The sequence below is a fragment of the Fopius arisanus genome, unplaced genomic scaffold (genome assembly GCF_000806365.1).
Source record: "Fopius arisanus strain USDA-PBARC FA_bdor unplaced genomic scaffold, ASM80636v1 scaffold00093, whole genome shotgun sequence".
Taxonomy (NCBI): domain Eukaryota; kingdom Metazoa; phylum Arthropoda; class Insecta; order Hymenoptera; family Braconidae; genus Fopius; species Fopius arisanus.
Window position 1 is genome coordinate 353,633 of NW_011887832.1, and position 27,280 is coordinate 380,912.

The following is a 27,280-nucleotide window of genomic DNA, read 5'->3' on the forward strand; positions in this document are numbered from 1 at the left end:
GTACCGGGCGTAGACGTATTTAATTATTAATAAAAATGGCTGAAACAGCAATTAGAGACGAGAAGATAATCGCAAGAGGGAATGAGAGATGAGAGAGGCTCTTACCTCGGCGTTCCACGCAACAACAGCAAAACGATGTTCTCGGCTCGGTGTCTCAAGTAAGACTCTCCCTGGTTGATGATTTTAATTATCCGAGGTATTTCCAGAATCGTCTCTAAATGATGACGTGCCCGAAAGTTCTCGAATGAAGCGTCTAATACGCAATTAAATCGTGTTGAACACTGAAAATTTCTAACACGAGGCACGATGTTCTCCGACGGATATTTGCCGTAAAAATGGGTCTACAGGCACGATTTCGGCTCTCCCGTACTGAATATTAGTTAATTAATAATTAGGAGGGGCGAGGATAACCCTAATACACACTCGTAACGCGTAATCCGCAAAGATAAATGAGAAAGCATGGTAATGCTCACCAGAAAGCCTCCTCCTTCTCTCCTGGCTGTATCTCGGCGATTCTCCAACTATTTTTTTCTTCCCTGGTCTCTAAAAGTTTATCGGACTTTCTGCTAACTTTTCGCCGCATAACGAAGGCTCAAAAACTCGAAATGAACACGGTTAGCACCCCGTCTTGCAATTAAACCCTGGTGACTTTTGACTCCCTAGCTCGCGAAATATCAAATTCGGCAGACCTACTCTAAAATGACTCTCGAGATGATGAACGGTTTTCCTCATCTAATAAATCCTCTTTAATTAAGGGCGCGTATGTAGGATGATTTTCTCACGGGATCCCGGGATCAGAACGAACCCAAATAACCAAACCCTAATTTTTCCCCCATAATTAATTATTACTAAATTCTTTAAACTTCAATTTCCACGGACCCCAAGCAACCTGACTACTCAGGAGATCCTCATGGTTGCACTGATTTCCCCCTGAACTGTCACCGAAACCCTGACCCTAACCTGTTCTGCCCCGTAAATCCCACAATTTGAGCTATAATATTTCAATTATTCCTACACCTATCCTACACATTTACCTAAGAGTATTTTATCCTGAACCTTGACCGTGCAACTCGATATATTTTGGCTTAAGACGCGATTAACTAAGGAACTCTACTTAATTAATTTTTATTTTTCGAAACTTTCCTTCATTAGTTGGCAATAATTCGCAATAATTCTTACCTGAACACCGATAGTCTTGAAAATCAATAAGTTTGGCGTTTAAGGCCCGGATGGCTGGAATTTTTTCTCGACTGGCGATTTCACGCCCTCCTACTTCGCGGTCAAGACCCGAACCTTGATCTCAAGCGATGCGTTGTCGGTAACTACGGCAATCGTTGGAAACCAGGGCAACATTGGACAGTGGGGCTTTCGAGAGCGCCGGAAAATTTTTTCATTCGATATGCCACTAAGTTGCATGAGAGATTTATATCTCAACAGTGCGGCGAGGATGATGAGGGGGCGGGGGGAGATGTATCCAAATGTGGAATCCACTTTTTTCGAACATCGCTAAACCTCTTTTGAGATGACCGATGGATTAAAAAAAAAGTCTTTACAGGGGTGGGTAAATCGACTCAGGGGGTGATTCTGAGTCTATCTGTACCTATAAATTTCGACCTTTTTTATCCACCCTCACTAACCCTCCCTCAAAATGACCGATGGGGTAAAAAAAAAGTCTTTACAGGGGTGGGTAAATCGACTCAGGGGGTGATTCTGAGTCGATCTGTACCTATAAATTTCAACCTTTTTTTTCACCCTCACTAACCCTCCTTCAAGATGACCGATGGGGTAAAAAAAAAGTCTTTACAGGGGTGGGTAAATCGACTCAGGGGGTGATTCTGAGTCGATCTGTCACTATCAATTTCGCCCTTTTTTTTCCACCCTCACAAAACCCTCCTTCAAAATGACCGATGGGGTAGAAAAAAAGTCTTTACAGGGGTGGGTAAATCGACTCAGGGGGTGATTCTGAGTCGATTTCTACCTATAAATTTCAACCTTTTTTTTCACCCTCACTAACCCTCCTTCAAAATGACCGATGGGGTACAAAAAAAGTGTTTATGGGGGTGGGTAAATCGACTCAGGGGGGGATTCTGAGTCGATCTGTACCTATAAATTTTGACCTTTTTTTCCCACCCTCACTAATACATTTTCAACATGGCTAACGGGGTAAAAGAAGGTTCTACAGGTGCATGTAGATTGATTCGCGGAATGATTAGACGGAGTTGCAGAGTCCAATGAGTGAATTGGAAAAAAATAAAAATAAAAAGGTGAACTGAGTGCATTGGAAAAAAATTAGGGGTTGAGGGTGGGAAGAGTGTGCCAGGGTTCAAAGGAGGTAGATGGTGGGATGCACTCATTCAGAAAAAATGATAGTTGATGGTCGAATGAGTCATGGGGAAAATGAGGGTTGATGGTGGGATGAGTGCATTGGAAGAAAATGGGGATTGATGGTGGTATCAGTCATGGAAACAACGAGGGTTGATGATGGGATGAGGGGATGGAACAAAATGGGGGCTTGACGGTGGGATGAATACGTGGGAGAAACTGAGGGGTTGAAGGGCGACTGAATTTATCAGGGTGGATAGGGGTTTGAGGGTAGGATGAGTGTTGCAGGGTGAAATAGGGGTTGACAGAAGGATGAGTGCATGGGAAACAATGAAGAGTTGTGGATGGAATGAGTGTGTCAGAGTGAAATGCCGGTCGATGATGGGATGAGTGCATGGGGTAAAATGAATTGTTGAGTGTTGCATAAGTGTGTCAGGCTGAAATGGGGATTGATAGTGCGATGAGTCATGGGCAAAATCCACATTTCTGCCCGCCACACTCATCCCACAGTTAAGCCCCCATTTTTTCCCAGCCTCAATTCTTCATTTTTTCCGATGCACTTATGCTGCCTTCAACGCCTTTTTCACCTTGACACACTGATTCCACCGTCAACTCTTCATTTTTCCCGTGCACTTATTCCACCATCAACTCTCATTTTTTAAGTTACTGATCCCACGATCAACCTTTATTTTGCCCGTGCCTCATAGCATTATCAATCCCCATTTCACCCTGATAAAGTAATCCAGGTTACAACCTTTCATTTTTTCTCCATACACTCATCCCAGGCTCAACGCTCATTTTTCTCATGCACTCACCCCATCATCAACTCCTACTTGACCCTGACACAATCATTCTACCGTCAAGCCCCCATTTTGTCCCATCCACTCATCCCACCATCAACCCTCATTTCTTAGAATGACTGGTCCCACTATCAACCTCCTTTTCACCCCGACACACTTACCCCAGCCTCAACTCTGCATTTCTTCCAATGCACTCATCCCACCGTCAACCCTCATTTTCCCCCATTTCTTTGACTCATTCCGCCCTCAACTATCATTTTTGCCGAATGAATTCATCCCACCATGAACCTCCTTTGCACCCTGGCACACTCTTCCCACCCTCAACCCCTAATTTTTTTCCAATGCATTCAGTGCACCCTTCTATTTTCATTTTTTTCCAATTCACTGAATGGACTCCGCAACTCCGTCTAATCATTCCGTGAATCAATCTACATACACCTGTGTACCCTTTTTCACCCCGTCGGCCTTCTTGAAAGAGGGTTAGTGAGGGTGGAAAACAAAGGTTAAAATTTATAGGTACAGATCGACTCAGAATCGCCCCCGAGTCGATTTACCCATCCCTGTAAAGACTTTTTTTTTACCCCATCGGCCATTTGGGAAATGTAATAGTGGGGGTGGAAAAAAAAGGTCAAAAGTTATAGGTACAGATCGACTCAAAATCACCCCTTGAGTCGATTTACCCACCCCTGTGGAGACATTTTTTTTTACCCCGTCGGGCATCTCAAAAGAGAGTTAGTGAGGGTGGAAAAAAAAGGACGAAATTTACAGGTACTGATCTACTCAGAATCACCCCCTGAGTCGATTTACCCACCCATGTAAAGACTTTTGTTTTTAGCCCATCGGTCATTTTGAAGGAGGGTTATTGAGGGTGGAAAAAGATGTCGAAATTTATAGGTACAGATCGACTCAGAATCACCCCCTGAGTCGATTGACCCACCCCTGTAACCACTTTTTTTTTACCCCCTCGGCCATCTCAAGAGAGTTAGTGAGGGTGGAAAAAAAATGTCGAAATTTATAGGTACAGATCGACTCAGAAACACCCCCTGAGTCGATTTTACCCACCCCTGTAGCGACTTTTTTTTTACCCCATCGCTCATTTTGAGGGAGGGTTAGTGAGGGTGAAAAAAAAGGTCGAAATTTATAGGTACAGATCGACTCAGAATCACCCCCTGAGTCGATTTACTCATCTCTGTGGAGAAATTTTTTTTTACCCCTGTACGGACTTTTACCCTGTCGGGCATCTTGGGAATGTGTTAATGAGGGTGTAAAAACCCCCCATTTTATCCAGAAGCATTTTATCCCTTCACTGTAAAACCTCCCAATTTCCTGCAAGCATTCATCCTATTTTCATCCCTTTACTTCACCCCTAACCATGCCTACAAACACCATGTTTATAAAGGCACCCCTTTCTCAGTCCCAGTTTCACCTTTCCACCCACCCTCTATCTTGACGCATCTGTCTTACGCCTAATTTAGGAATTCACCCTCCCAGCACCATTTATTCCCATTTCCCCATTGGGATATTATCCCCCCAAAAGTGCCCCTCCTTCATACGCTCCTGATCACTTCTGCCGTGAAACTCATTTTTGCCTCTCCGAGATTGAGAGGCCACACTATCGCCATCTGTCTAAACTTTGTTTCCCTAAAATTGGCAACTGATCGCTTCGTACTCGCGAACCTAAATTCCGGGCGTTCAGTGCATCGAATCTTTCCGGGAATAATCGCGAAAAATGTAATAATTGTTTTCACGGGCCGGTAATTGGGTGTTGCGAGTGAGAAGTGGATGTGTAAATTGTGGGGAGTGTTTTTATTCCGCAGTGATTGAGCCGCCATATTTTTCCCCAAACGATCATTGGAGAATTCATCTTGGTGAAATCTAGGGGGTCTCTGTGAACGTAATTTACACGTTCATTCCTCAATTTCCCACCCCTGAGACCTAATTACCGGCCAGGCAAAAATAATTATCTATCGATTGACCCTACCATTATGTTTTTTGATGGCCTTCAGGGGCTGGCATTTAGTGACCCGTAAAACGCGTTTTTTCTAGGGAGTTTCCTAGGGACATGTCGGGCAAAAATCCCTCCATCCGGGCCTTAAACGCAATGAAATTCTCACAAGAAAAATAAGGTGAAATACGCAGTACAAATTCTTGATAATTTAGGCATCAAAAATGCAATTAGATCCTCAGATTCTGATGCCTCTAAATGTCAATTCTGGGCGCTAATCGGTCTTTTCCTGCGTACTCACGATGTTGTTAACCATTCTTTGGATGATCTCGACGTCCAAGAGGAAATTCCCCAGATTTCCTTACAGCATTGTTAACAAGGGACAAACGGAAGCAATTTCGGGGGTAGGGTTTATCCAACTCGTGAATTCTTCGCGGAGGGCCTTTAACTGATCTTCGGGGACGATGGCTAATTGGGCTAGGTCAAATGGGGGACGATTGGATAAGTAAAGGGGTTGTCCTGGGGGGCCTTCACCGTCTGCGATATACCAGACGCTAATGGGTTGTGCAGTGAGCTCGATTGGGGACTTTGGGTCTCTCGACACTCGAGGGTAAATTCTGAAGCTCCGAAAGGATCTTTTCCGAGGATGCAACTGAAGGCGAGTGCATTTGACAATCGAAAGGGGATGAGTTGAACCCTCTCAGAATAGGCTAGTCGCATGACGGCGCATCCGGCTACTGGGAATGTTTCGCCGTTTCCGAGGGTGACTTCTTCGGTGGCGATGGCATATTTTTCGAGATTATCTCCGGTCTGGGTGTTAATGAAGGATCGCTTCGCCCCTGGGTCGATCAGGGTGCGGAGCGAGTGTTTCCCCGATTTTAATTCAACGAATCTTCAATTTTCTAGGGGTTGGTCGTAAGTAAGGATAAGGAACTCTTCATAATCTATATAATCGGGGTTGTTGGGTCATTTAAAGTGATGGTAAATAAATTGGGTTTGTCGTCAGTGACGGCGTCAGTCCCGGGAGAAGAAGAGACAGTGGTTTCAGGAATAGATGGGGATGGTTCAGTAGGGCTGGGTCCGTTGAGAGTCTTTCTTGTGTGGGTGCGGTATCCGTCAGGGCAGAGGAGAGAGGAAATACTTCGGTGTGGAATAGGCGGGGACTCGGGGAGAGGTGGATTTGGGGCAGGGGTGGACTCGGGGGCAGGAGATATAGTTTCGATTAATGGTTGAGGGGGTGTAAGGGGTACAGGTTCAAAGGGGGTTCAGTGTATCGGGTGTGGGTCGTACGGGGGCTCTCTTGGGGGCTTCTTTGTTCCGGTAATACGGGCGCATTATTAGTCGATGATCATGAGGGGGTGGTGTGGATCTAACATCGCCGCTCCTTAGTTTTCCGGGTTATTATATACTCCATAGGATGGTCGAGGATAGGACTGCGTAGGGCATGCATTGGAGTGATAGTAATAGAAGAAATGGCTAGGAGCCGGATAGCTCAGTTGGGAGAGCACCCGATGCATAATCGGAAGGTCCCGGGTTCAAGTCCCGGTCTGGACTATCCATTTTTTCAGTAATTTTTCTCGCAAAAATTATATGGAGAATTATCCTGTTCCCCTTCCTACCTCATCCAAATCCTATCCAACGACTCCTATGACGTCACAAATAGAATGTGGAACGCTATATAAACTTCCCTTCTATGATGTAAAAATGATATCGAGGGGTTTGGATCTGTTGCGGTGGGCAGGAAAGTGGCTGAGAGAAAAAGGCTGGTTGGGCATACGGATTGAGGGAGCACTCTCTGGAGTAATATCCGGGTTGGTGACAGTGGAAATAGTTAAGGTATTCCGGGTATGGAGGTGGTTTTGCGTTTACAGGTGATGGATTGGTAGGAGAACTCATAAGGTGTGAGATGGTTCGTGGGGAGGGTGCATTGAGACGGGGACAAGTTCGTCCGGTTATCTCGGCGTACGTTCATTGCTGTAGCGGTGAATTCGGTCCGAGGGGTGAGTGGGGTTTGACCGTACTATGGCTCGGTCTGGGGAATGCATTGCGTCGGGGGTGATATGTGTCATCTGGAGGAGGGAGATAAGGATTCCTGGAATATTACTCTGGGGGGACGTTATCTGCACGAAGGGGTAGGGTACCGAGGGCATGATTTTGAGGGGAATCGGTATCGGGAGGGTCACGATTTCTGGGGTTATCGTGACGAGGGGCAGGTGAAAGGGTATGGATAGCTGAGGGATGTGTATACCGCGACGTATCCGATCCACTTCTCTGAACTAGCCTAGCGACCTTGATGTTCTGTTCCATTGTGGTACATCTATCACAACCCTGTGACGTGACATTTTCTAACCGACCGAAAATGCCCATCACCTTCACCCTTCCTCCCTCTGGCCTCCTCGTCGATACTAACTTAACTAAAATCGGGACCAAAAAAAGGTTGCCGGGCGCCAGCTAATTTTCCGGATCAAGAAATCAGCAACTCGAAAACGTAAACCTAATTTAAAACAGCAAAACGTATCACTAACCCGTACTTACATCTAATTCAGCGAGGGGGTTGAGGGAGAGGTAACGGATGCCTGCGCTGCTCAGTATGCTAGGTTGTGGAGAGAGGAGTGGATTCGGAGAAAAGGGCGACATGTTCAAAATGAATTTCTCAAACTCCACTGAACGTTACTCAAAATTAGCTATTTTATTTAACGAACTCGAACACCGGTGTCGGAGATTCCCTAGTTGACCGGGGCTAGCGGTATTTATTTCACCCGCCATGGCGGTGATAATTCTCAAAAAAAAAGGAAAAGTCACCCCCGTGACTTCCGCGAGGCACCGGAAGGTGCTCGGGATTTCTTTGAAAATTCAGGACCCTATATAATTAATTTATTAGAAATTTTTCCCATTGAAAACCTCCCCATAATTCCACGAGTCCTCAGGAGAGGCTCGGGATTTTCCCAAAAGTTCAGGGCCCCACAAAAGAGTTAATTATAATCTTCACCCATGGATGCATGACAAATGCTAACTCCACGTAATTCCGCGGGCCCTCGGGAGAGGTCCGGGATTAATCCCAGCAAAATAAAGGAGTAAAGTAGTAGGATATGAATTTTTAATATCACCGAGGAAATCCTCGGAGAGCCTAGAAGAGGCGACATGGGAGAGCGTGAGAGATGGAAGCTACGGTGCGAAAGAGATCGCACTACGCCCAACGTACATTGTATGCGTATATAAATTTTCCGACGGTATTTAATTTTCGACGCCTCAGCGCCTTCACCGATCGGCATCGGACAAACTCCACCAGCGAGGGGGAATATTCGCGAACATCCTCCTAAAATTGGGGAGTTCCACCATTTAAGGGGATCGCGATATCTCCGTTTTTAGGAAACGGGATTTTGTCAGCACCGTTGGGCTGGAATTCACGCTCAACGTTGAGTGGAGCGGAGTGGGGGAAAACACTCGAAGCCGCGACGGCCTGGACACCTCTCAAGGTTAGACGAACAGATTTCTCGCATTCCACGGGGATTTTCGGCGGTTTCCCCCGGGATTTTCACGTCTTTTTTCGCGCGATATCGCCTTAAAACCTCCACAGGGACGGCCCTGTGGGATGAGGAATTCTCCACACGCGATCAGCCGTGGTTTTCGGATAAACCATGGCCGAGAAAACACTCGCGAAAACCTCAACGGAGAGAAAACACCGTTCGATCCGTTGATCGAACAGGATCAATTCACACCCGCGACCGAAAATATTACGCGTTCTCCAGTAACCGGTGTTACTGGGATAGATTTATGTAATTTTTCCTCACCTTTCCACGCGGCTTGTGCGTCGTGTGGGATCTTCCCATTGTCTTCACTTTTCTTTCCTGGGGAACGTCCTGTGTCTCTCGCGCCTCGGCGATAACTGCCAAAAATACGGCGGAACTCGTGTCCCGTCGGATCGTTTGTTCCGGCGGATCGAACGCGACGGCGCTAATTGTCCTGGCGCGGTAATTTCTCCCCATTCATATTTTAATGGGGGAACTAAATTTTAATAATTAACCCAAACTAACCAACTATCGCGGCTAGACTTTCCCGGTTGTTTTTCCCCGGGGATCCGTGGATGTAACTAAACCTAACTAACTTATCTAATACGGCAATTCGGGGAGGAGTCGGTCGTAACACCCCCACCGACCTTCCAACACTACCACGTAATATGAAATTCCTCACGGATCCTTTCTTTAGGGGTGCTGGCACTCGCAGCCAGTCTGTTCACCCCGGGAAGATTTCGCGAACGGAACAACCCCTAAATCCACGTCGGATGATAACATTTAATTTATCCCTCTTCGCGACGCGATCAAGGGCCCACATGATTTCCCCACTAATTAGCTAATCCTAAAATCCTTATCTAACCCTAAACCCCTCTTACGGAATCACTGATCCCCTGCTGATGCAGCAGGGAATAATTCTTACAATTTTCCTACTCTAAATTCCCCTATACTTCCCTAAACTCCTGCTGATTGCGGAATTAGCAGGGAAAGCCCCAAGGCCCTAAACCGCCTTGGCATAACCTCCGGGTCAACCGGGATAATCGCGGACAAAAATTTTATTTTATGGTAATAATTATTTAGTTGATAATTTTTCTCCACTTTCCGTGGGATTCGCGGGTTGGGCGCGGCTCTCTCTCTCTCTTCAAGAAAAACGATGCGCGTCACAACCCATTTCTTTAAAATAAACCGGATTTAATTGGGACTTTAAAATACTCAGTTGTCGTTGGAGGGGGGGAGGGGGATGAAGACTGGAGAATAGTCTACGGAGGCTTGTGATGTAGTCTCCTCCGTCTTCATACATCCCCTGGAATTGTTGGTGAATGTTCTGCCATGTACTCTCTTCTTGATCGAGGGGACAGCACATTAGCTGAAAAGCTCTTAAAAAATTTTCGTACCTCTTGATTTTTAATAACTAGCGTATACGGCGCGCTACTCGCGCCCAAGCTTACATGTATGGGGTATTATCGTATAAAATCTTCATATAATATCTGAATATTAAAAGAATCTTAAGTATCTAAAGAAATTACTCATAATTTAAGATATTTTCTTTAATTAAATTCAATTCATAAATATAACAATTTTCTTTCTTACTCCAGATAAATCATTTAGAATTGTATTGGTATATAATTATAATTTTTTTTTTTACATTTTTTCCTTTTCTTATTACCATAGTTTCATGGTTTCATAGGCACCCCTTCGTCTTAGCCTTTAGCCTCTCCTACTATCCTCTCATTATTTTTGCGGTGTCATGGGCCGACTTTTCCGTACTGCGCCCATTTGGCTTGTACTGAGGGAAACCATGTAAAACCTCAGTAGCGCAGCCGGCCGGTAATGCGGGGATTCTGCTGTGTTCATCAGTCACACTGACTCGGTGAACACAGCAGCTCTCTACAACCGTGCCTAACGGCGGCAGTCTACACGCCGAGGGGTGTGACTAAGCGGGCATCCATCCAAGTACTAACCCAACTGAGCATTGCTTAGCCTGGATGACCGCCGGAGTCACACACCACCCGCGTGGCTACTGTCGCCGCTGTTATATAATTATAATTATATTTATATTTTATGTTGATTCTGTTGTAAGCAATTGAAATATATGAGTAGAACGACTATATTACATTTATCATATCATTTCAATTATTTGGGCCTTATAACCCATATTCTCTTCAAAAAGCCAGACGGAAAATACCGAAGAGAATAGGAACAGAGTTGACATAAAGACATTTCTTATTCGTTCACGTTCAAATATCCTCTCTCTTTTTTTCTTTCTAAGGATTGAGTATTTTGGCTGCTTCTTTACTATAGTTTGGTTTATTTTTTTCATTGTATTCTCCTATATTCTCCTCTATAAATCATCAATTCTCAAAAATATAAACAATTATGAATGTAATCAGAATATTAATAGAATGGAGAATAATATAATAATATATCAAATGACATAAATGCAAATTCATCGTTTATTATTTTGAAAATTTTTATAAAAAAATAAAATAATTAAGTTCATCTAGAATTATTAAATATTTACCTTCTAATCTTATCTCCTTATAATAAAATGAACACTGGGAGTGTCTCTGTGATGCTTATTCTCTATTGAATTAAATAATTACATCTCTCTAAGCATATTTACGCCTCCCCTGGACGACATCAGTCTTTTCACGGGGTCCCGTTCCGATAAGCCTTAATGTTCCTATAAGAAAAAATTTATGTGTATACACATATACACATAATTTTTTGCGACAGTATTGAGTCGTTGATTTCCCAAATAAATTCTTAATGTCTTCCATGATCGCACTCGTGATAGAGCTACATACAATTGTCCATTATTAAATACATCTTTTCGAAGTTCAATACCAATTTTGTCGAATGTTTGTCCTTGAGATTTATTGATTGTCATTGCAAATGCTAATTTAATAGGAAATTGTCTTCGTAAAAATGAAAAGGGATATATATTTTCACACATCAAGGAAATTCGGTTCAGAAATATAATATGTCCTGCTTTATCTCCAGTTAAAATTTCACATCTCAATAAATTAGTTCCGGCTTCCAGTAATATTAATCCACTACCATTTGCTGATCCTTCATTGATGAAGATTTCTTATTAACATGACAATTGAAAATTGTCGTAGCCGTAGCGCGTAAGGTGGCTGCGAGCTTAGAGATAGAGCTTGGAGATTGGAGTTTAAGTATTCTGGGACTAAATCTTGGTGGATTTCATCATTTTCATTACAATTTGCTGTGCTGTCAATACTTGTATAAATATGTTCACTACTTACATCTAGTAAGTCAAAAATCTGTTGATTAATTTCATTGATATCTATATTTCTTGCAACTAATATTGCATATTTGGAGGCTTCTTTGTATTTTTTCATCTCAAGTATATCTTTATCGCTGTCTTTTGCAACATTGATATCTTCATTATATGTACAGAATCTTGGTAGTTCTATATTATCGTGCTGATCATTTAAATTGCCCGTACCGACTTGTAATAAAAATTCCGAAAATTCTTTCTCTGCATGAAGTGTACGCATATTTGGAGTTAATTTGAATATTTTAAATATAGGCCATAATGAACTGAATTTGACGGATAAGTTTATTGTTTCACTGCAAGTACCACGGATATTTACTGGAAGTAGTTGCCTGAAGTCTCCACCCAATATATCTATTTTTCCTCCAAATGGTAATGTGTTATCCATAATATCTTGTAAAAGTTTATTCATTATTTCTCGTGTATATCGTGGTGCCATAGGCGCTTCATCCCAAATAAAAACATTGGTTTCTTTTAAAATAGTTGCTTCTTTTGTTCCATTTTTGATTGTTGAAGTTGAGTCGATATACAATGGAACCGGTAACCCTAGTAACTTATGTACTGTTTTACCATGTGGCAACGATGTAGCCGCTATTCCAGTGAAAGCCATAGTGCTGACTTTTCTTTTTCGACCAATGAGTAAATGCCATAATGTTCTATAGACAAATGTCTTGCCGGAACCTCCAGGTACATCAATATAAAATGTTTTTTTTTTATGGTAATTCATCCATATTTTGAATGATTGTATCAATTATTATCTTCTGTTGTTCATTTCATGTTTTATATAGCGCCATTCCTATTTTCAAAAGCCTATCGTAATCTTCTTTATCATTTTGAATATAATTATCATTTTTTGGAATTGATGGCATTGACGGAAAATCGGCTTGAGTTTTTCCTTCATCTTCTAAAAAATGATATATTTGTCGTAAGGCTTCAGTTTCATATTGAATAGGGTTCATTCCTTGTTTGGCGAAATCTTCTGACATTGTTATTGTAAATTCATCCCATAATTTTTCTGGATACAATGGAAGACAATGTACTAAAATACGAGTATATAATCTCCGCATTTGCACTGGCACCATCCAAATCTCCGCTTCATGTATCGCTCTATACCATTCCGAATCATCTGCTATTAAACCTCGTTTAAGACATGCTTCAGTAAATGTTGAAGCAAGGTTTCCATTTACTGTTCGCAATTTCTCATAACTTGTTGCTCCTTTCACTGTTGATAGCAATAGTTGAAAATAATTCTTGTTGTGAAGGACTTTTTCGTTTTCTCCATTTTGATGTATATGTGTGTAACGTGAAATTTCCCCGGTGAATGGAAAATGCCCATTACCTTCGCCCTACTTCCCCTAAGCCTAATAAACCTGCTAAAATTTAACCAAATGGGCGCCAGGTAATCTTTAACCGGAATTACCAAACCGGAAAATTCTGTAATCCTAAACTTAACTAATCTCGATATTCGTTTGATCGAAAATCGTACCTCGAAATCCTAAAATCTTCACTCAAACTTACTCTCTAAAATCCGAAAAAGGGAATCCAAAAGGGAACGGAAAGGATAGCTAGCCGCTCGGGGAAAGGTGACGGTTCTCGGGTCGCTCAGGATGCCTGTTGTGGAGAGAGGGGTGGATTGTAGATGGGAACAAGGTTATCGGGAAAATCGAAAAAAATACCCAAAAAAGGAACGGGAGGCGATTAATAAATTAATACAACAAAACATTATCCTTACGTGTTCCGCTATTCATGTCAAAATTCGGTACAATAGTAATAAATGATAACGATTGGATTAGAACAATCTGCTTCCAAATTTTATTAGCAATTTTCAATTATCTCTCAATACCAGAGTTTCAACAAAATCCCCAATTATAATTTTAATTCCCCTCTTAAATCGTCGCGGAATATGAATTTTCTAACCAAACCCTAAATACAATTTCATTTGTCTCCCTAAATCACCGCGAAAAATAAGATATTTAACAAAATCTGAAATATTTTGCTGACTATTTCACATTCCCATAAAATAATCCCACCGGAATGCGGCCGCAAGGATTATCGATCCGCGATAATCCGAGGAATAACAGAAATATTATTTTCGCCCGGGAAATCGATAATTTCCCGGAATCAGACCCCTAAACGAGTGAGCGCGAGCGAGAGAGAGCGAGAGAGACTCAGCTCAGCGGATTCCGGAAAACCCTGAACCATCTGGTTCGGGACATTCTCCTCCACAATCCCACGAAATTTTAGGCGTAAGGGTACATAATTAGTTCCGTTAACGCAATTAATAACCGCGAGGAAATTTAACACGCGATTCCCCACCTGTTGCACGTAGCCGCTCGATGGCTGCCTCGATGGCACCACGAGGGAGAACCGCTGGCCTTGTTCGTTGGCCATGGACCATTTTCACTCATAACTCCCATAAAAATACCCCCAAAACCCCACAATTTACACTGACCTCACCACCGCACTGGGGGATAATGCAAGCCGAAATTATTCCGAAAAATCCTCCCCAAACCTCTCCAAAACCACCCAGACTTTGGGGGACACAACCGAGGCTATTTCCATGGCTCGGAAAAATATCACAACCGCCAATAATTATCGGGGAGCCGCCAAAAGGGGAAAATCTGTAAATGTAACCGTAAAAACTCACGGTAGATTTTCTCGCTGCCCTCCTCTTTCTCTTCAGGACCATCCTGGCTGCAGCAAATTGTCCGGATATCCTGGGTGATGCACTCGTCAAGTCCCACTACTCACTCCTGTTCACTCACGTGTGGATGTTACCGCGGTTAATGCGTAACTGATTTTCGGAGGTCAGTGTCGCGTTGCGCTGACCCCCTAATCACGCCTACCAATCGATCGGGTGTCGATTGGTGGATCCCTCTACCTTATTCTAGGTCAAGCCTTTCGCGGGGGAATTAATTCAAATTTGAATTAATTCCCCATCCCTAAAATTAATCTATCACCTTCCTTTCCTCATGACAGGTTCCCTTGGGTTCTCGGGATTAAAAGACCCTTATTCCTAATTCTTTAACCTAATCTTATTTTCCTAACCCTTAACTAATTTGGCAATCCGCCGGGATAACGACTGATTTTATCCCGAGCGGCCTTCCACCCGTATTCAGTCTTGGCAATTCGTAGGGGTAGTGACTGAATCTACCCCGTACGGCCTTCCACCCGTATTCAGTCTCTGGCAATCCGTCGGGATTGTTAATATTTTTACCCCGTACGGTCTTCCACCCGTACCAATTAATCCCCAGAACCTTTTTTCCTAGAGCGCCGGCTTTTTATCCGGACCTACCCGACCCGAAGGGCTTGCTTATCCTCTAACATCCCTCACACCCTTAACCTACTCTAAACCACCCCGAAAGGGGGGAAATCCTAATTTTCCTAAACCTGACCCGAAATTTTATTTGCCTCACTCTCTCTCATTTTTGGGGATCCTAACGGGCATCCCCGATGCTCGTTACAGTGTTATTAACTTTTTCTTAATGAAAGACATGATAATACGGTATTTCATAGTAGAGGTAATTACACGCGTTTTCATCACGTGAATTTAAATCAAAATAATCGAGCAGCATATTTTTTTGTTCTAAAATAAGATACAGAGTAAATTCTACATCCCCTGAATGAATTTTAAGATTCTGTTGATTTGGTAGATGTACGGGCATGCGAATAACAGGATGATTTTTATCTTGTAGTTTTTTACTTAAAATTCTCCAACAAGCTTCAACTGGGCCGACATATCGAGCTTCGATATGTTCATTGATTTCATCATATATTATCTCTTCAATATTGGCAGGTTGTCCTTGAATAGTAATTGTAGCAGCATCGTGACCTTTATAAATATATTTGAAAAGATTCTACAGTGCAATGACAATTAAATTTCTGTAGAAGTATAGGAGAGTAGGGTACAACGAAACGATTATCTACAACATAACCATGTGGACGGTTATAGTATTTCTCTGTATTTTCTCGTTTATACGACGGATAACCATCTGCAGATATAATTGTTTCAGATTGAAAATGTTTTGGTAAATGTTTTGAACATTTTTTGTCTTTTAAGCACCAGTGTCCACAAGGCCCATGTATCATATTATGCATCACAATTTCATGTAAAATCGATTCTTGATTTGGATCTGGAATTTCAGCGCAAATCATATTATCCATTATCTCAGGTGATGTTATCTTATAATTTCGACATCATTGTTCCGACGCGGAATGTGTGGAGCGTGCAAACAGGCGAATCTTAGAGCCTTCGGGAATTTCCCTTTGGGTCGTTCCCCCATTAAAAATTCTCTGTCTTCTTGTTTTCCAAAATTCTTACATTTTCCCCAACACCTTCATCAGTCCAACCATAAAGGTGAAGACAGGGTAAATTAAAGTTTTGCGTTTATGGTTCACATTTGGTGATCAAATGTATGGATTTTACCATTTTACCACTTTTCATTTTCCTGTTTTTTATGCCTTTATGGCTGGGCCAATCCTCACACCAAGTTTCCTCAGTCTGCCATTTACGATCCCTCACAAAAACTGAGTAATTCCCCTTACCTAGTATCCCCTTTCCTGACCCTCGGGCCCTTTGGGCCTCATCCTCCATATTCTAAGTTCCTCCTATTTTTATTTTCCTCCGTGAAAATTCCTCCAATCAAATTGCCTTCCCAGTTCGCAAGTAACCAATCACGTCTCCTTTCATTCATCCCCCGCCCTTGCAGAATTTCCATTTCACATTTCCTTACTTTCCAAACAGACAGTTGCGAAAACGAGTTCATTGTGAACACATCAACCTTTTCCTACTTGCGAGTTCTCATCCATCAATTTTGTACATCTCTGTGTTGAGAATAATATAGTTTCATTTTCATATCAGTGTTTGTGTTAATCAATTATTTGCATAGACAATTCGTCTTCCTACTGTTCGTGTAAAAAATAGCTCTCTACCCGAACAATCATGTTACCAGGAGATGTATATGTGGTAATCCTCTTTTTTGAAATTGTATCACATATACCCAAGCTTCTGTTTTTCCAAATATTTTATCTTTTATTATGGTATTCAATAAAGCGTCTTTTTTCAAATTAAAAACATGAGCTAGAATATCTGGTCTATCTTCTGGCTGTTGACCAAGCAATAAATTTTCGTGAATTTCTTTCCAATTTGGATTGCATGTCATTGTAATGAATAAATCCGGTTTTCCGAATTTTCTGACTATCGCCATAGCATCTTGATTATTTTGAGCCATATTGCGAGGAGAGACGACAAAAGTTGATGGTAAAATAATCATTTTTCTGCCATGTAAGCAATTTCACCTTGATAACTTTCTGATCTTAATTCTTTTTGATGAGTACGAAAATATGTGATTCTGACTTTTTCTATTTTCACATAATTGTCTACAATCCATTGTTGAAATAATCCGTCACTTTGAAGAAATGGATTAAATTCATCTCGAATAACGATCAAGATTTGTAAATATGCTGATCGAGTGATTTGTCTTGTGGAGTCTGCACGTTGTAGGTTTTCATGCCAACCATCAGCTCCGTCAGGATAAAGGAGAGGATAAATCCACGGTTCAACTTTCTTATCCATCCAACTAACGTATTCCAATTCTTTCGTCGAGATTGATTTCCGTCAGCAGTTGTTGTAAAAATTTCCGCTACTTCATTTGATCGTTGAGGATTGTAACGACGGGCATCTAATCCAGATTTGGGTATAAATGACATTACTACTTCTGGCATAGATGTTGATTTTCGTTGTAGACGTTGTATTTCGTTTCGCATCATCCTGTAAGATTCAGCGTATTTATGTTGGACTAAAAAATCATGATAACTTGTTATACCGGTAAGATTTAACATATTGATTTTTCCGACGAATAAATTTGTCTAAAATTTTCACAAGTGCCGGCTTCAATTCACAAAATGTGCCAAGTCTAATTTGATTGGCTTCTAATGGATCCAGGATGAATAATTGTCCATAACTGGCATTTTCCTCAGGTTCTGGGTATAATGCTGCATTAATCTGAGAGTAGATATGTCCTTTTACTTTGAAACAACATGGTCCATTGCGTCGTCCATGGAAATTCATCAAATTCGCATTAAACGATGCGAAAGATAAGGCGGTGTTATATGTACGAATATTATTCAAGAATTCATTTGAATCAATATGAGTTCTTTGAAATAATGATTGTAACTCTGATGGAAATTGAGTGAATGAACATGTTGGAACACCTCCATGACTGCAACAATCATTTAATGATAGTTGCCCTCTAGAAAGTAATTCTCCAGTAAAATGCTTAGCATTGCAATGTTGACAACAGACATTGAATTTTTCTAAGTAATTTTCAATTAGATTTGTTACACTTATTCTCCTTAATCGTTGCCGATTTTTCCTCACTCGTTGCAACACAGTTTTTCTTCCTTTTTTATTTTGTTTATATTTTAAACGTCGTCGTGATGAATCAAGTCTTGTTTCTTCTTATTATAGGGAGACCTGTTATTAGTTCTCATAATAGAAGTATTCTGAAATTGAGACAGTATATACTGTAACGTGGTATTTTTTATTTCGACCGTTCGTCGGTTTTTGGAATGTCCAGACGAGAAGTAACCATTGGCGAAGCAAGAGTCTGTCTTTTATAAAAATTAATTTTATACTGGTTTGCTGTCATTAATTTTTTCATTATATCGAGCCATGTTTCACCGCTCCCCTCGCACTCATCGTGGGATTCTGGATCCTGTCACATGACTCTCTTTTGTTGGAGAACGCAAGGAGGTTCGGGAAAAAGTTTGGAGTTTCCCCCAGATTTGGGGAATTTCCTGGAGAAACTAAGTGGTGGCGCCAGCGTCCGGAGCTAGAATTTGTTTTGCTCCAAATCAGCAATTAGGCGGAATTTTAACGACGGAATTTTTGAGCTCTATAAGCTAGAAAAATTGGACCGAGTTTAAGAAAAATAATTTTGGGTTTGTTGATGGTTTAGAAGTCCCCAATATAACTTATGGCAATTATGTGTCAGTTGGACTCCTATCAAAATTATATTATTAAGTTAATTGGCTGTGTTGATTAACAGCCAATCCGAGAAGTCGTGTGTCGGTGACGAGCCAATCATGGCTTTGGCAGGTCTTGTCACCTGTTGAGCATTGTCGTTCCGCGATTTAATGACACTTCTCGTTTGGACGCCGGACCCGTGACAGCAAAATTTTGGTAGCTGTACAAATTTGTTTGTTCTGGAATTTTTATTTGAGGGAAGAGACCACGGAGGAATTAGACAAGCTTGAGGAGATTCATCGCCGTTCCTGGGACTTGTGTTTTACATTCGGTGAGCGGTGGATTTACTAAAAAGTGTTTATTGTAAGTAGTATCATTTTAAAATCACTCTGTTCTTACTTATTATCGGACTCATTGTCCATGGCTTTGACGCCATTTTCGAATGTCCAACTCTCTAGCTTGTGTAGTCTTACTCGGTCGAGATTTAACAGATTTGGTTAACTTATTTTGTAGACTCGTGATTATTTCCGAGTTTTTCTCTACTTTACATTTCCGAGGTTTTAAACTAAATTTCGTTGTAACGACTCTCACCTCTCTCCTGAATTATATTTTGGAATTTATTTTTCCCTCTATTATCGATTTTTTTTTGTCTGGCGAAGTATTATAATCTCGAGGTCAGTGTTGTTATCCTCGAGGTTTTAATTGATATTATCGTGGCCTGTGAAGCCACAAATACTTTGGATTGAATTTTATTCAATAAAATTTATCTTTGCAGCATTGGAAGTGGAATTGCAACGTCTGTCGACGTTCGAGATTTGTGTTTTGCCGGTAACCATTTCGGTTACTTTCGGCGTTTGTTTTCGTTCTCTCGAGGCAATTCCCCTCTCAATTACTTAACTCTTTTCGTTTTATTGTATGAGTGGACACGCTCGTTCCTCGTAGTAATTGTAGATTCCGTCACTGTATGAAAATTCTGACTTAACAATTACTAGCTGTTTTATCGACTTCTTAGAATCTTAACCTTAGCATTTTTAACTTATTCTGACTTGTTATTTTCGACTAGTAATTTTACTTATTGACTCATGGTTAGGGAATTAATTTATTTTCTTTGTGACCGAGGACAGCGTGATCCCATAGTTGAGAGTAAGACGGGGTTTTTGAGATAATTTATTTTGTTCCGATAACTTATGATATTATTAAATCAAGAATTTGTTACCCCGCAAACATTGAATTAATTTGGAGTTAAAATAACCCAGCCATTTCAGAATCTTAGGGCAGTATTCGGAACCCAGCCGCCGTCGCGGTTGTTATACTGGCTAGTTGGCAACTGTCCTTATTGTTAATTGGTAATTTCGATTTTTGGCCGTTTTTGATAAAAACGTCCTGGCGCCGAACATTTTGTCGTTCGAGGTTGGTCGTCGAGGGCTGCGTATATTTCTCTCTTTTTCCGCGGAGAGCGAAAATACGTCACAATACATATATTCAAATTTCTTTGTGAATTAGGATGAAATAATGAATATATAAGATTGCAAATTCTTACCGGAATTAACTTCTGATTAATACGTGAAAAATGAAATCAATAACGATTAATCAATTAATCTGAAGATTGAACAAATATCAGATGACAGCGTATTGAAAATGCACAAATATCAGATGCAAAAATGAAATTGACAGTAGTAGTGTTATCTGGAAAACAAAGAAGGGATGGTATTTATGTTGTGGTTTTAAGATTTGATTGCGACTATAAAGATTAATATGTAATAGAGGCACCGGAGGGGGGTTATGAAAATTTTTTGAAAAAAGGCTCCAACCAACGCTTTTTTCAGTGAGGTACAGCCACTTAAAATTTTCTATTCATTTATATATAAAATGATATATATAATGAATAAAGAAAACATTACCTCCCCTAAAAAAATGGAAAAAAAAGCTTTAAATGGATATCTGTGTACATGCGCGTCTTGGGCGCGCATAGCCCCAAGAATTTGTAAATGAAATGAATGAAATGAAATGAAACGAAATGAATCTGGAAATTTTTATAATTTCAGGCACAGAAAAAGAAGCTAATATGAAGTCAATCATCGTCGTCGTCATCTGTTTCTTCATCGATTTCTTTTTTATCAATCGATGTTCGTTTTTTCATTGGAACATTATAACCAGACCCAGATGGTGTTGGCTTATCTTCCAATTTTCTTCTCTTTCTATAGGGAAATATAAATATATCTGAATAAGTTTAATGTTTTTTCAAATAAGATAAATTGATAATATAATATTCTATTTTATATTCTATTTTAAGGAGTATAATGATTAATTGACTTATTCACTGTGGATGGTCGTCGAAATAGCCTTGCGGCCATTTTGCGCTCTGTCTGGGGCAGCCGTCTAGTTGAGAGGTGTCAGCATGTGTACCCCACGTGCGATTTCGTAGACCCTTTTAAAGCCGTTCCTGTCGACGTAAAAGTCTTTAAGGCAAGTGGTCTCAAAGATATCCAAACGGAGTTCATCAAGCCTCATCTCTTATGATGAGGTGTGGCGGCTGCATGAAAAGGAGCGCTTCCAATGCCGAGGTTGGAGTCGTTCTGAACGCCCCCGTATTTCCCAGCAGAGCAAGCCTCCCCAGTCTATCCACCGTTTCCCTGTATGTCCCTATGACTTTGCTGGTTTGCATATTGTGGTGTTTTTTTCAAGCTGAGTGTTCTGTCGATCCATAGACCTAGGTACTTTACGTCCTCTGAGAAGCCCAATACTGTGTTGTAGATGGAGGCGGGTTTAACCACCTTTTTCCTCTTGTCAGTGAAGAGCACCATCTCGGTCTTTCCTGGGTTAACCTTGAGGCCATTAGATGTGCACCATCGCTGGACGTGATTTATTGCTTTTTGAATTTTGAAAGGTAGCGTACCGTTGTCCTTACTGGACACAAGTAGCGCTACGTCGTCGGCATAGCCTATCGCCTCCACCCCTAGCTCTTCCAGTCCAGCCAGGACCCCGTTCAGAACGAGGAGCCACAAGAGAGGAGTGATGACCCCCCCCCCTGCGGGCAGCCCCTCCCCGCGAGCGCCGGGGCCATGCTGTCGCCCCGGGAAGAGGAGACCGCTCTTGTTCGGAGCATAGCAGCTATCCATCTAATAATGGGCTGGTCGATGCCGAACGATACTGCTGCTTTCTCCATAGTGCTAAAGGAAGTGTTGTCGAAGGCTTCCTCGGTGTCAATGAAGACACTGAGCGTGTCCTATTTTCTTGCCTTGGCACCTTCGATCTTGCCCACTAGACGGTGCAGGGCAGTCTCCGTTGACCTGCCGACCTGGTAGGCGTGTTGAGAGAGGTTCATTGGATTAGTCCTCAGAGCTCCCATTCTGATGTGCCTGTCAACGAGCCTCTGCAATGTTTTTAGGAGGAAAGACCTCAGACTGATAGGCCTGAAGAAGTTTGCGTTGTCATACCTGCACTTACCCGGTTTGGAGATAAAGACACCTCTGACCTCACGCCATCTATTAGGCACATGCCCAAGAGCAAGGCTTGCGCTTAGTACTGGCAGCAGCTTGTGCAGGTGCTGCGGACCTTCCCTGTGCAGGAGCGCCGGATATATCCCGTCGAGGCCCGGGCTCTTATGCACGTCGAAGGAGTCCACAGCCCACCTCAGGCCCCCCATCGTAATGATCTCCGAAGTTAGGCGCCAGTATGGGTCGCCCCTCTCTGGTTGCTCCAGAACCGTCATCGTGCACAAGTCCCCCCTCTGTATATTGGAGTCCGGGAAGTTCCCCCAACCTTACCTCCAGCTCCTCTTTAAAAGTGGTCCAGTCAGTAGTCTTGGGGTTCCGCGCGAGACCCTGCATCTTCCCGGCTCTGCCTTCAATGCTAAATTTGATGCGTTTGTAATCGGATAGTATGTCCTCCCGGTCCACCCTCCCGTCAACGCACCGTTACCGCTAGCCTCCTGTCAGCGTAATATCGTTGATACATTGGCAGCAAGAAGTGACGAACGTGGGACTGGAACCCCTGTTTAGGACCTCCAGGTCCACGTCTGCCAGGTATTCCGATGAGTGGCAGCCCATTACTCCTGCAGTAGCGAACCAGCTCCCTCAGTCCCCCCGTGGGCGGCGGCAACGCCGAGTCAAACGGAAAGTAAGCAGAGCAGAAGACAATGTTTTCGGATCCCCCGCCCTCCCCAAAGGGATGAAGGCCGTTACGCGGACCAGTTTTCAGAGCGCATCCTTCTCCATTACTGTCACCTAAAGTCACCTAAAGCACGCCCTGGTCCTAGCGGTGGCCCTCAAAACATGGGGGATGCCGTTCGACATCTCCCCTGAAGATGAGTTCCTCCAGCTTGTCCTGGACGAGTCAGGGACGGCTCAGGGTAGCCGCTCGGTATGATTGCTACCTTGCCGCCATCCCGAACGAGGTGGCTCTAAGTCCAGCCCTCACCCTTTGCTTTTTTTCGGGTGGCAGCGTCTTCCGGTGGAGTGGCTCCATCAGATCTGGGTCTTTTGGACCCATTCCCCCGTTCCTCTCCACCTTTGGCTATCCACGATTTGGTTGGAGAGCCCTGTTCCCGCATGTCCTCTGTTGCCATTTTGGCCCATTCTTCCTCAGTAAGAGGAGTCACCTTCAGCGTTCCCACTTCCATTTCCGTAGTCTTCTGTGCCTCAGTCGGAGCATCAGAGACTGTAACCGCCAGAACTACCTGTAAGGTCTCAGACGTTCCCGCTGTGAAGGCACCGTCCTTGGCATCAGAAATGATTATATTAATTGCGTCCATATGGTTCCCACGAGTATCCTCGAAACTAAAGGTCGGCCCCATGTTGGGGTAAGGCCTAAATACGGTGGGGTGCGGCCGGGTGCCACAACGGTCTCTTTGCAACACTGTAACCCCAGTGCCATTCAGCCATCGGCACGAATCACTTCCACCTTAGCTTGGGGAGTTGGTCTGCGCCGCGGCCTTCAGTTCCCTCCAAGTTTTTAAGCCCTTCGGTTCCCTTATAGCCCAGGCTAATCGTCGATTCGGCAGGACCGGCGTGAGCTAGTCACATATCTCTATGTTTCCAACCCTCAACCTACCCCACCTCTCCGCCGGCCGTCCCTCTATCCGCCACCTGTCGACGCACCAGATTGGCGCTCATCCAGCCGAAACTACTAACCTGTTATTAGATTTATTGATGCTCGATGTTGATGGAATAGTAATTTGCTGATTAGCTACGCTTAGTTTTTTTCGGGGATCGTCTGATCATCAATTTTTACGATATCAGTGAAAGATTGGACAATAAACATATACTGGTCCATAAGAAAAATTATATAAAATAAGTATCATGTAACACTGATTCAACATATTTCACACCATCTCAGCTATTTTCGACGTTTCTATACACATAAAAACACACACACACATGCGAAACCGTTTATTGGTTGAAATCAGCTGAATTGACATAAAATATTGCTTGTTTTTGTCACTATAAAAACCAAAGCATAATTACTTTCTAATTGAAATTTTCCTAATATTTGAATATGTTCCCCAATATTCTAAGGGCTAGAAAATGTTCTGGGAGTTTGTTTAATTTTAATAGGCAATTTACTTTTATCGTCAGCAATGACACCAAAACAGAAATTATTTTCTGGATTTTTATGATTGACCATAATAGCAAAATTGGTTTTAAGATAGCCAATAACACCTAAAATCCAAAAATTGTAATAAAATAGAAAAAGAATAGTAATTAAGGCATGAATTAATTATATTGAGTGACTAAGAGAAATTGAACTCACGACACTCAGTATGAATTATTCTACCAGGATCAGACAATGAAATAGTTGGAATCGGATGTATTGGTGGATTAACATCCCCCAATATGGTGACCTCACTATTTGAGTAAATATTCAGTTGGATATCACGTCGACTGGTATTATTATACTGTGGATTTGATTCTTTCGCTGTAGCGCCATTGATATGTATAATCTATAAATAATTCGGCATTTTTATTCATATCACACACTTATTTACTTACTTACTTACTTACTTATTCACTTACTTACTTACTTACTTATTTACGTACTTACTTACTTACTTATTTACTTACTTACTTACTTACTTACTTATTTACTTACTTACTCAGTCACTCACAAGTTATTCTTTAATCAATTTACCTTATTTTTTTTAATTTGCGAATTCAAATTTTCTGCTTTTTTCCCCCGTGCAACAATCTTTATAGTTTTACCATCCTTATTGTTAAGGATGGAGGATAATACATTTCCAGTATTTCGGGTTATTAATCCAACAGTACTTTGTACATATCCCACCAACTCATTGTAAAAATGGTACAAAAAATTGACAACATGGTTCAACAAATGATTTATGTTAATAAATCTCACCCACCTACTCAAAATCCATGTATTCGTGGATCTAAACTTTCACTCATCTATCAACATATACCCCACAATTGACACATCCACAAATAAATTTCATATACATTAAACCATCCACATAATCACTTCCATCCTATTCACTCCCGTCTACATAAAACCATCCATGCAGTCACTTCCATCCTATTCGCTGCCAGATACATTAATCTATTTACACAGTCGCTCATTTACCATGCATCCATTCATCCATATAGTTATTAACCCATTCATCTAAAATAAAAATAATAAAATATATGGAAATATTTTCCTATGCTCACTAACTCACTCATTTACACACCTCCCTATACATTTACTTCCTTACTTATAATAACATCAAAATACAAATACAAACATACTAAACCAATCATTCATAAATCCCATATATATCAAACCGTCGCATCTATCCTTTTCACTCCTATATACATTAATCGATCTCCATACTCCCTCATTCATCATGCATCTGTTCATCGATTTACTCCTTAACCCACTGATCTACACTATCAGCCTATACACTTACTTACTCACTTACAACCAATCTAATCCACTCACCCACCATTCTACTTACTCACTCATAATCCATCCATTTGTCCATATACTCACAAAATGATGCCTAAATAAATCCTAAAGATATTTATTATATAAACCGGTATTGTAAACCCTAACTCACTTATCTATTCACTCTATCTATCTATCTATCCATCCATACACCCACATACAGCCACGTCACTATATACTTGCTTATTCGCTATATATCCATCAATCCACATACTCACTCATTCAATGTTTCACATATTCGCTAACCCACCATTCTACATACCCTGACTCAATCCACATTCATCAATCCAGATACTCTCTCATTCGCTAAACTTCATATTCGAACTAACCTATCATAACCCATCATCTGACATACTTACTCAATCATCATCCATCTATATGTCTATAGACTCACAAAATCATGCATAGATAAATTCCAAATATATCTATTCCATTCAGTCATTCATTTTCCATCCATAGATTTATTGTACACTCACCCAGTCAGAAATACAAATATATAAAACGACGCATAAATAAATTAAACCATTCACCCACTCACTTACTGGAAAACCACCCATAAATAAATTAAATCCATTACCATCCATCCATACATCTACACACTCTTTCATTCACTATGCACCTTATACTTACTAATCTTCTACAATATCTCACTCACTTACTTACAACTAATCCATCTATCTATTCATTTATCCATCCATACATTTATTACATACTCACTCATTCTCCATGCATTCATCCAACCCACTCTAATACTTACACCAATAAATCTTTGACTTTGATGTCGTCGATGTCTTCCGATGATGTAAAATCATAATCCTTTTCTTCTTCTACACCCGAAAAACGAATAGTATATTATGCAACAAGTGGAGCAACTTGATGATTGCTGCCCTCTGCGCGAGTGTATTATCAAGATAGCTACACAAGTTGCATATACTAGTTTATATCACAAGTGCGTGTATACTTCATTTCGTTATATTTCTCGTTCCATTTTGAGTAATTCTTATTAATCTCAACTAAAAACGTGTACTAATCATTGGCATTCTTTATTTATCTCATAAAATATTGATACATTAACTCTTATTTTTTAATAAACATTTTAAACAAAACGTTATCATAAAGTAATAGTATCTTTAGTTTCTTTTCGTTTTTGGGAATGTTCAAAAAGGATAAATATGATTATGAACTTCACTGAGTGTTTTCATTCTTATTCACGTTAATCGTCAGGTTAGGGCAGTTGAAAAAATTGAAGTTAATGGATTTTGAATCATCCAGCTTGCCCAAAAGGTCTGAGATATTTATGTTCTCTTTATCTTGACCAACATGAGTTGCAGATCTTGAAATGTTGCCTGAAACCGTATTTGCTTTTGTTTTCGAAGGCGAAGTGATTGGAGAGTGATGTGCATTGGTTTCAGATGCTTTTTGAGCATTGAGCACAGCTGATTTGAATCCACAAGTACTCGCAGAGTTGTCATGAGTCCTCGAAGTAGATCTGCC

The 27,280-nt window shown here is 41.4% G+C and overlaps 1 protein-coding gene and 1 non-coding gene across 6 annotated transcripts in view; both read left to right on the plus strand.

Annotated features, from left to right (window-relative positions):
* The window catches only part of LOC105270713 (acyl-CoA desaturase), a 316,759-nt gene that overhangs the window by 238,603 nt on the left and 50,876 nt on the right, over positions 1–27,280 (plus strand). The window lies entirely within an intron of this gene.
* TRNAM-CAU (transfer RNA methionine (anticodon CAU)) lies at positions 6,549–6,622 on the plus strand. Its single transcript has one exon. It is a non-coding gene; the product is annotated as a tRNA-Met (tRNA).